Raw genomic sequence first — 12,210 nt, 5'->3', positions numbered from 1 at the left:
GACAGTCTGTTTATTGAATACATAATACTGCCTCTTTTTAGGTCTTTTGAGTAGATGTCTTTTGATACTCTATACCTCAATGTTTGACTTTTGTATGAACTGTTAATTTAATGTATTCCATACTGTATGTATCATCTCCTTGTGTGTATGCAATGAAAGCTCTCATAACATGAAATGAATGTTCCATGTCATTTCCTGTTATTCTATGTATGTGTTGTTTGGAGCTTATCTCCCCGAGCCTCCACTGAAAATGGACCTGTGTCTAGTCGGACTTTCCCGGTTAACAAATGTAAAATAAAATAAATTAATAAAATAAACCAAACATGTGGGGTTGGCAGGATGGCCTAATGGTTAAGGTGTTTGCCTTACAAACGCAACGTACAGGGTTTGAATCTCACAGGAGATAATTGGCTTGGCTTAAAATGGCTCGCAAGGGCAGTTAGCCTAGTACTAATCTATGTGCATTGCTCTGTTTTGTACTAATGTAATATTTTCTTTAAAACTGAAGTATCTAGTAATTGAGACCTTTAACATCCTTTATTTATTTAGTCACTTTGAGATAGAATTGTGAAATTTTATTTGTAAATCCCAAGTACAACTGCTCGTAAAGAAAACCTTACAATTCTGTTTGCAACTCTTTAACAGTTTCATCCTCAGACAGATATATCTGTTGATTCCATAGCTGAAGGTGTGACTATGGTTTCTGATAACACCACACAGGCACATGATGCCAGTGAAACAGTCAGTAGCAATGATGCTGTTCCTAGTCAACCACCTGATGCAACTGTGCTCAATGTTTCTTCTACTGCTCCCCATTTTGCCGTGATGGAAACACTACCAATACCAGTAGAGACAGATTACGGGAGGGAGTGGTCCCAAAGTTGACAGAGAAGGAAGCATATTCACTCCCTGAATCAGGGCAACAGAGCACCCAGGGTGAACACAAGGAATTAGAATCGAGTACCTTGATTATCAATATATTTTTTTACTTGACCTGTGACCAAATGAGTCTACTAAATAAAGGCTTGTCCTTTATACCGGCTAAGAAGACCGATACTACTGATATGATTATTGATTTGAAATTGTGTACAAGGACTGCTAACTTAAGTTTAATGTTTCCTCAGCAAGAACCACTTACACTGAATCCTTTTAAGAAACTGCGTTCCTTTATGCCAAATACACATCCTCTTATTGATGTTTTTACGGATCTTTGTGAGAATGACTTATGTCGAAATTTTATATATGAGAACAAAGCTTCATTTTTTAATATGACTTCAGATGAAAATTAAGCATTAAGGACACTATGAGGATCTATGTATAGAAAGTCATCCAGCAGACAAAGGTGGGGGTATTGTCCTTAAGGACAAACAGCGTTATATAAGTAAAATGTATCAGATGCTGCTTGAGGATGCCACTACATATATGCCTCTCCAAAGACATCAAGTGGAAGGTTTGATTAATAAATTTGAGTTTTATGTTTATGACTTACATATGACTGGGCTAATCTCTTTAGATATGTGCACGTGTCTTTTCCATTGAGCATCCAGTTGTACTTAGTTTATATGGTTTACTTAAAGTACATAAGAACTTGAAATATCCAAAAAACGTGCAAAACGCAGTTACCAGAATAAAATAAAAAACATGTGATAAAATCCAGTACTGACAGTGAACGGTGAACTTCTTTATTCTACTTATAACTGCATCACTTTTTGTGGTGTAGCAGGCATTCTGTCACCCATACAACACTGTTAGCGATCTACTGCTTGCATGCTTTTTTTCTTTAGATCTGTGTTTGCAACATGCATGGAAGGCTCTGGAATGTCTCTGCAGATCCCTCAGGATTATGTCTTAAGCCATTCCTGCATGTACCTCTACATTATCATAACCGGTTCTCTCAAATGCGTGAAGTATATATTTGAGTCTGTTTCAAATATGCAGAAATGACTCTAGACATAACCCTGTGGGATCTGCAGAGACTCTGCTGTTCTCTGCCGGTGCTGGATTTTATCACATTTTTCTTATTTTATTCTGGTAACTTGAAATACCCACCATGGTGCCTATTGTATCCAGTAGAGGATGGGTGACTGAATCATTATCTGTTTATGTGGAAAGAACATTGTGCCTTATTATGTGTATCTAGTCTCCTGAAAGATACAAAAAGTTTCTTAAGAGATTTATTTGAGTGGTATAAAGACTCGGGGGACATTAAATATTTGCTCTTAGTTACCCTTGACATTAATTCACTTTTGACTGTTATCCCAAATAATTTTGGAATTGTAAGCATTAGAGCGTTTTTGTCTAGAAGCAGTGATTTCTCCACAAACAGAGTAATGCTGACACATGTGCTTCTTGAACTTATTCTGGAGAAAAACATGTTCGTCTTTCAAGATGCATTTTATCTGCAGTGTGTTGGGGTAGCAATGGGCACGGTATGTGACAACTCCTATACTAACTTAGTTTTCACACAATGGGAATATGAGAATATTTATTCAAATAATACTTTTACTGAAAATATTAGCTACTACAGACGTTTCTTGGATGACATCTTTTTAGTATGGACAGGCACCTCTAATAGCCTTTTATCCTTCATTGAGTATTTACACACTACAACAACTTTTAAGATTTACTCATCACTATTCCAAGGACTCCATTGATTTCTTAGATGTCACTCTTGTAAAGGATGCATTTGGCAAGATAGAGACTAAGATCCATAAAAAGCCACGTATGAAAAATAACATCTTACACAAGACCAGTAGGCATCCTAAACATGTAATTTGGGATGTATTAAAGGGGCAGCATCTCAGAACATCAAGGCTCCACAACATGGATATCAGGGCTTTGGATCAGATGTCTGATTGTTGTATATCAAGAGGCTACTCATACACAGAAGTACATGAAGCAGCTACTGAGGTACACCTGATGAGGGATACCACTGCACAACCATACTTTAAAGAACATGGTGAAGCTGTATCCTGTTCATCTGTTAGACATACTGCAACCTACCTCATTGCACTTACATATTCCAGTAATATAGCAGTGGTATGTGAGACCATCAGAAAGAATTGGCCAGTGCTTATGACTGACTAAATGATTAAAAATGCACTTGGACCTGTATCTAGGTTTTCTTTTCATAACAACAGATCATTGAAATGAGAATTATGTTATAAACAATCCAAATGTGCCAGATCTGTTCCCTCTGATTGTACAAGCACTTTTACATGTCAGTCTTGTCAAGCATGTAAATATATATGGGTCACAAGCTCCACTGAACATCCATCATTGAATTGCTATATTTAGTTTGATTATTATACTGACTGTAACTGTTTAAATGTGATTTATTATGCCAAGTGTCAAGGATGCAATAGTTTCTATGTCAGAAAAAACAATCGGATGCTGAAAGAGATAGTACTTGAACATATAGGTGATATTCGGAATAAGAAATCTATGAATGCCTTAGCTAGACATGCTATTGACTTTGGCCCTGCACATTGTTTTAACTTTACTCTTTCAGAGATTATTGAATGAATCAATAGAGGGGTGATAAAAAAATGTCATGGAATGTATTGGGCTCAGATGGATTATATTACTGAAAGCTGACTAGCCTCCTGGTTTGAATGACACTCTATCTATCAAACCAGTCTTGTGAGCACGTGGCTTGAGGCATTGATTCTATCCGCATCCTCTTTTTGAATGAAGTTTTTTGATTGGAGTTTTATGAATGAATTCAGGTTAAATGATTTGTAGTAGGAAGACATGTGATTTGTTTTATTTTTTGATCGGTTTGTTCCTATTTTAAGTATTGAAGCACTTTCATTGATGTTATGGTCTAAAGAAATGGCTATCAGCCATAAAAGTACTTACCTTCTTTTATTGGCTTTTATTGTTTATATTAAAAGTTTGCACATTCCAGCCATGGTGGTTGATTTTGTTGTTTTCTGTTTACCTAGTATTACTTATGCAGATTACTACTACGCAACATCCCTTGCCAAATAGCTACGTGGCAATACAAACTACAGTAGCAAGGTGCCCGGCTCCATTGTGGTTTACGCTACTGGCACAAATGGAGCACATAATTCTATATGCAGGTTGCACTGTCATTGTTACCATTTTATGATAATGAAATGTGTTGGGCTGTGTGAGCTCTTGCTGGCAGAAGCTTACCTGTGTCATGGGGGTGGAGGGTGTGGGGGTTAGTTAAAAGTAATAAGTAGCAGTAGGTTTATCTGCATTGTACAGCACTCCATTGTCAGTAGGACTTTCCTACTACTCAGTGAATATGTCAGGGTGGATTTGCTGATGCATCAGTGTTACTTTATCACTCAGCGCAGTCTGCTGAATGACATAATAGGAAGGGGTATTGCTATAGCCAATACCATCGCAACAAGTGATTAAATGCTGCTGGAGTTTAATAACTTACACTGTATTATCAAGTGTGCACACTATTTTTGAAGCTTTTTTGAATGATGCTAATCCTGTTCCACATGGGCAGTGTAGTTCATGAATCAGACAGCTCTTTGTATGTACTTATATAGCACGCACAATGCTCTCTGTAGTAGAATGCAGGGTTCATGAATGTGTCCCAAATGTACAACTCACACATAACATTTAATGTTACTTCTCTAATTTTGTATCTTTACATTTTTTATTATTTTCCATATTTTTCACATTTCTGAACACATTTCAATATTTTCACATTTTTCCATGAATTTCTATACGTAGGACTCATACACATTATCCAAAGGATTGGACACATGCATTAATAGCATCATTTCTATTGGATCATTTAATAAGGCAGCCTTTTTATTACCTGTACCTTTTCTTTTCACTTTTATTACAATCTTTCAAAGTCTCCTTCCCTTTGTTGCAACACTCCCTCTCTCTTACCAAACACTTTTTCCCAATGACTGATATCCAGTGTATTGTACCTTCCTTTGTTTCCCTCATCTACCAGTGTGTTAGTTCTTTAGTTAAACCACAATTGAGTCATTATCCTATCATTTTATGTTTGTTATAAAGCTTTGTCAAGTTGTCCTATAAATTAGGATGCTTATCTATCTACAACAAAATTTTGCTTGAAAATGTTCATAGTTTTACACATGACTTAAGACAGGTTTTCCATAAGGTGATTCAGAGTTCTTCTGTTCTTAAGCTCGTCTTTGACACAACAAATGTCTCCAGTGATAAACATATGAAGAGATAAACTTCTCTAGAAATGTTAGTCATGGGTATAGTAAAAGACAATAATACTATATGCAGCTTTGAATATTGAAAATAATGTGACTTTCATACAGACACTTTAGAATGTGAAATCACACACTTTTAATTGACTTACTAGAGCAATATATATATATATATATATATATATATATATATATATATATATATATATACTCGTCCACAATTTTAAAACAAAATATCACGTTATTTCCAGCCCATGCTGCACCCCCCACACACCCTAAGTAAACCAACTCCAAGATCTCACTACAGTGGGGAAAAGGGCAACATTTTCCATGTTGGATGATTGGATACTTACCATGGGTAAAATTTAGGCAATCCGGTCATTTGTTAAATTCAGGTTTCAGCAATTTCGTCTTCAGGTAAATGGGCTTTTGTTAATCTGAAGTAGACCCATATATATATATATATATATATATATATATATATATACATATATATATATATATATATATATATATATATATATATATATATATATATATATATAAACTATTACATATTGAACAATGTAGAAAAGATAATTCGCCCACTGAGACAAATACACTTTATGCAGTAAAATAAGTTACCAATGAATTAATTTTGAGTTTTGAGTAAGGTAATAATTTATATGCATTTGGCTAGGAGATAATCCCAATAATTTGGTAAATTAACTACTTGTTAGTACTTATAATTAGTAATGAAATAATAGTAAGTTCAAATTTATCTTTATCATATGTTGGAAGTGGCATTAACTTTAATGTATCAATCATAATCAAATTTAGGAAGGGGTAAGCTAAAGTTGTTAGGGCTCTACTTTTAGAGCATAGTATTGTTAGACATTATACTGGGATTGCTACCATGAGAGAGATACATAGGCAATTGTTCAAGATGAAGAAGTGCATTATTTATTATGATATTCTGGGTTGTCTAAAAAAGTCTGTCAAAGAAGAAACTCATTACATAATAAATGTTTGTCTTAATGACAGTTTTTTCAGTCAAGATTATTATAGTGAAGAGATTGTATTGAAATTAAACAAATAAAAAATCTTGCAAAAAGAGTCATACAACTTTGCACTGTGGAAACTGGTTACTTTTAAGCATCATATCACCAGTTTACCACTGCTATTTAAAATGTTTTAAAGTGTAAAAAAATTATGCGGTTATCAAAATTGCATAATTCGGCATTATGTAACTCAAAAAGGTTTATTTAAGCATGGTGAAATTATTTCATGTAATACTACAATGAATATTTTAGCATAAGCTGAAATCTTCCCCAGTAGAGCAATTTTCAAGCATATGGACTTGGTGCTTAAATTGCTTAGGACAAATGGAGCATTTTCAATGCCTCAGTGTGTCACACATAAACTGAATGAAGGAACTGACTCCCGTTATAGGATTGTATCTGAGAAAGACAGGAATAGCTGGTCTGTGGGAACTACCTTGACAGGATTAAATTAAGAGAATAGAGGATTTTGTATCACTTTAATAAAATAAAAACATTGTAAAATAAAGAGAAATTAGTGAAATCCTCAACATACTGTCCCTAAATAACATTTACATGTTAACTGTATAGACATTCATATCTTCTGACTAACCAATCATTATGCTTCAAAATCATACATACTAAGTCAGAATTCTCCACGTAAATAAGTCAGATGTTCATGCTTTCATTCTAAGATTACCTACATGATCCAGTGCAGGGCTGTGGGGGAGTCAGAGCCCATCTCAGTACTTACTGGGTGTGAGGCAGAAGAATTTATTCCAAGAAAAGTTCCAGCACATCACAGGATAATACACCAACAGACATGCACACACACACACACACACACACACCCACCCACACACACACACACACACACACACACACACACACACATACACACACATGACTAATTCACCTATGAGCAGTTAAGATGATCACTGATTTAGCTCCAATACATATTCGCAAAGTGAAAGGAAACCACAACACCTGGCAAAAGCCCTCACAAGGAGAATGTAGAGACCCTTTGTGAAAGGCACCCCAGCCAAGCACTGAAGTGGTCATTGAAGCTTTGTGAGACAGCAGTGCTGACCAGTGTGGCACTGTGCCTTTCAGTAAGTAGATCAGCACAGATCAAATACTGGATCAGAACAATGCCTCTCAACCTGGAAACAGCAAAAATCTGGACAAAGGCCCATGAAAAGCAGGTAAAACTGGCCAAAAATCTGTACACTGATTAACATAAGATTTGCATACATAATTACGAAACCCCACCCACTCCAATGGAATTGTGGGATGCCACCATTCAAACACAAAATGAAGAACACAAAATATAACCACTACAGTATTTGGTTTACCTCTTGCCTGACTGAATCAAGGTCAAACTGCTTGTATCAACCTAGATTGGGAAAAGCTATGTGAGAAAATTGGTGTCTTTTGCCAAATCCACAGAGCCAAGGTCATATGTAATCCAAACCAATGATAGAGGTAGTGTTTGTGGAAATTAATGATACATCCAGACCATTCCTGAGCTACTAAAGTACTACAAGTGCTCTGAATAGCACCTGCACCTATACACAAGGAGGGAAGACAAATATATATGTGCAAAAAAGCACTTGTGTTGCAGCACCAAAGTTTGTAAGAACGTGAAAAATTCACATTATGACATTTAAAGTGTTTTTCCCAATTTACAGCATGTACAGCACATCTAGCAAAACATGTACAGAAGTATGTCTCAAACTACTGCAACCAGAAAAAAGCTGGTCTGCTGTACAGAAACCAACTTAAAGACAGAAAATGCTAAAAGGGTTTAGTAGACAGTCATAAGCCATATAGTCAACAAATCTTACTCTACAATATCGCATAGATGATATTGCAGGTAATCAACTATTCCACCCCTCAAAAAAAGTAATAATAATAATAATAATAATAATAAATAATAATAATAATAACAAAATCTTATGAAGATGGAGTAGACCTGTCTAGACCTGAAGAAAGAAGACTGTGAGAAGACACGACTGAAACTTTTAGCTACTGATACCTCAAAGGTATCAACAGAGGCCAACTGGATTATGTTGAGGTTATTAAAGGGACAGATGAGTAGGAAAAAATATTTAAAGAAAAGGGAGACAGGCTATTGGAACAATTCCAGTAAACAAAATCAACAATACAAGAACAAGTATAATGGGATTCTTAAAGAGTGAGGGATGAAAAAATGCCAGCAGGTATACTAGAGAATGAAAAGAGGTGGACCAGCCAAGTTTTATACAGTCACTCATTTCTCTGTAAGTATTGTCATCCACAAGTTAGATATTTGGTTTTAGATGGTGATCTATAACAAGACAACTGTATTTTCTGGAAGTCCTACTACATGGATATTTTTCGTGGGAAGAGGATACTAAACACTAACTACAGAGGCAGGCTTATGGCATGTAATATGTCGATCACATCAGATAGGGAAGCATCCTGTACTCTTCCTGGAAGCATGCGTTGTCAATTTTAACTTGTACCTGCACTTCTGTGCCTGTGTACTGGCAAAAAGAATCTTGTTCAAGCAACCATATATACTACACAACAGTGCTGCATTAAAACACTAACGAACACCTGGAACATCTAAACTTTTTTGTCTGTAATAGACATTACCACTTACATTTTCATATTCTTGTCTCCAGTAGATGTTTCCTGACACAAAACTGTTATACAACTTTCCTGGGCCACTTACCTGCTGGAAGGTGTGGAAACATGCAGCTTGCTCCTGCCCCCCCCAGTATGATAAGAAAATCTCATTGGTTTCAGGTGTTGAGAATAAGATCCAGTGTGCTCATCTGGGCTAACAAAAGGTGGGCCTGGTGGCAGGAAAGGTGGTGGAGACAAGTTAAAAACAGAACTTTTAGGTCTGTTAAAATTTATAGCTCCTTTGATTTACCTCCCCCCAGCAGAGACAGAGCTACAACTCATCTGTAAAAACCCAAGAGGGAAAGAGACTATTTATTTTGCAGACCTCTGGGATGTTCCCAATATTCCCCATACATGCTCTTGAAAAACAACACGCCCAACTACCATGGAAGAAAGAGCTCTTGCTCCAAAAGCTGAGGTGCAGTAAGCACTTTATCAACAAAACCGGAACTGGGGACCTTCCACTTTATCCTGCTTCAGCAAATACGTAGCACAAGGGCTGCCCTGCATAAGCTCTTTAAAGTGAGACCCCTTCCAGAGTACAGCAAGCAAGGTTGTCCATGAAGTTTATCCTCCTTTACGTATGTAAGTCTGTGCAATTACTCCATTGCAACATAAAAGCATTAGCAGCAGAAAAGTTGCAAAACTGCATATTAGACGGTTTGCTCATAATGTATATTTTGCTTTTTCTGCACAATTGTGAAGGTTTCCCAGAATAACTTATTTAATTTAAGTGACCCTGAGTCCCCTTTCAGTTGTCAAAGATGCTAACAGTTGGTTACCATCCAGAAAGGTTCGTTGTCAGACCATTGAACCCTTCCAAGAGTGCAGGAGTCAGGCTGACAAAGCTCCCGCTGCTGTTTTTTACATGTACATTTTTTGGCTTCCCTTGCCTTTACTGTCCCACTTTCTTCTGCAGTGTGTACGCTACCTTCTATAAGCATTTAAAAAACTCAAAAGTCCTTTTACAAACTTCTTAAGAGAAAACACTTCACCCAACAACTTTATAGGTTACTTAACTTACCTTCCACCTCTTGTTTGACTGTCCATTTGTTTATCACCCAAAAGCTGATCTTCCATCCAACTTCTCATCTTTCTTAGCAGCATCTCCCCCTGTTTCAAATCCAGTCCTCCTCTAGCAGCTTTGCTGATCAATATAAGAGGAGAAACTGTAAATACTGTAATGGTCCTGCATAGCGCATGCTTGTTACGCACTGACTCAAACTGTAAAATTATGCGTGCAGGCAGTTAGGGACTGAGTGCGATTGTCTTGCATGCAACAGCATGTAAGAACTAGATCATTTAAAAATAGCCCTACAACGAGGATCAGAAAATGCCATTTTTGTGACTGCCGTTTCCCTGGTAACCACATTGGCTATTAGCAAATAATAAACTTAAATGCTCCTGTAACTCTGTTATCAATGATAAGGGAAAGTTCTGCCCTTCTAAAAAAGAGATCTTCAGCTACTTTTAGCTTAGTTTGCACTGAACCTGTCTGCCAGTATGTTGGCAATGTCTGTGGGTTCAGTGATTTTGTATCATTTTGACTAATTCTGAGCATATCTGGGAGTTTTCACCCAGGTTCCTAACATAGAAAAAGGCTGAAAAACAAAGACAGCTTTATAATTTCTGCAGAAGCTTGCATTTATTCAAAGTCACAGACTGACATTAAAAAGAAAAAAAATAGCCTCTGCAATTGTCTCGAAGGAGGTAGTTCTAAAAAATAATCATGCATGTACCAACCATGTCAAACTTTTTTACATTTGAAGATACTGCCTAATATAGTATTTACCCAACCAAAGGAAAAACAAGTACAGAGGAGGATGTGAAGCAGGGAACCCACAAGAATGGAATACAGGTTTGCATGCATTTTAAACAAAGTTATTATTGTGGATGGTATTATTTGGACGTTGTCATGTCACAAACAGGGAGATGATTTGTTAAGTGGGTGGTAGTGTTTCTGCTTCAGTTGGAGGCAGAAATATAATTTTAGTAAGGAGACAGTGTCCCTTTAAAATTGTAAATAAAATAAAGAAATCGAGAATTGAAGGGGCCACGTGGAAATTCGTGGCACCCAATTATTTTGCCCCAAAAACAGTAAATTCCAAGGAATTTGGTACGGTTGAGAGCTATGAATCAGAACTGCACCTGTCAGAGTCATAGACTGCAAGTTGGTATTACTACATGTGACCACCTAAACGTCAGTATGACTGACTAATGCCTGGCTAAAACTCTGATGCTTTGTATAAAGCACAGAGGCACATCACAGTGATATAGCCAGTCTTATATAAATCACTTATACAGGCAAAATAATAGATTGTGTTTTATAAGAAAACATTAAGAATTATGTTTCTTTACTAGAGATACTGTTAACTAATTGGAAATGTTAAAGAAATTACACCAGAGCAATAGTAACCTCTGAGTGGCAGTGGATATTAAAGACCTATATGGTTCTATAAGACATGTTGGTAGTCAGCATGCAGTTCATAAGTAATCGGTGAAAGAGCTAAAATTAACTTTTTGACAGATCTTTTGCAGAAAATGATAATTAAAAATTTCTTGTTTAATGATGCATTATTTTTTGCTTAACAAAGGTATGGCAATGGGGGCATAATTCACCTCCACTATGCCAAAATGTTACAATATTTTTTGAGGAATAATAAATGCTTTTATTATGCCTATTTTGTACAAAATTTATTTTGTATGCAATTAATTTGGAGTCCAAACTTTGTCTCCTCTACTTTTAAAAGAGTGGTAAGAAACTATTCAGTACAGCAGTTTTTCCACATCCATGGCAATAAAGGAGCATACGTTTTTAAAGAGGAGGTCCCTGTACTACCACTCATTTTGAAAAATAACAGTTACTGAATTTCTTTTTTAAGATATTAACTTTAGGTAAGACAGTGAACCATATTGAACATGCTTTGGACATTTAATTGGCTATGAACTGTGAATTCACCTCAAGCAACTGACCTACCCAAGGTACTATCCAAAACTAATGTCACTCTGTAGGAAATGGATACAATTTTAAACTCAGTCAACCTCTATATAAACACCTGTTTACTGTTACAGCTAATAGTGTCACAACAGATTGGTATTAGCTCCACTCTACTCACCCTTGCCATGTGCAATTTCAGTTCCCTTTACTCCCCTCCCTATCCTATTCCCAAACCCAATTCTGTACTTTTATACTTAGCTAACCACTCCCACTTCCTGTTTTGCAAGAAAACTTCCTGCTACCTCACTTCTTGTAATACAACACCCCATCAATGTATCTCTCAGCCTTCCCTTTCCTCTTTACTATCACTCTTCATGTACTGCTGAACATCTAATTTTAT

This window comes from Protopterus annectens, chromosome 2.part0 (genome assembly GCF_019279795.1).
Source record: "Protopterus annectens isolate FY-2018-M chromosome 2.part0, PAN1.0, whole genome shotgun sequence".
NCBI lineage: Eukaryota > Metazoa > Chordata > Ceratodontiformes > Protopteridae > Protopterus > Protopterus annectens.
This window is presented reverse-complemented; position numbering follows the sequence as displayed.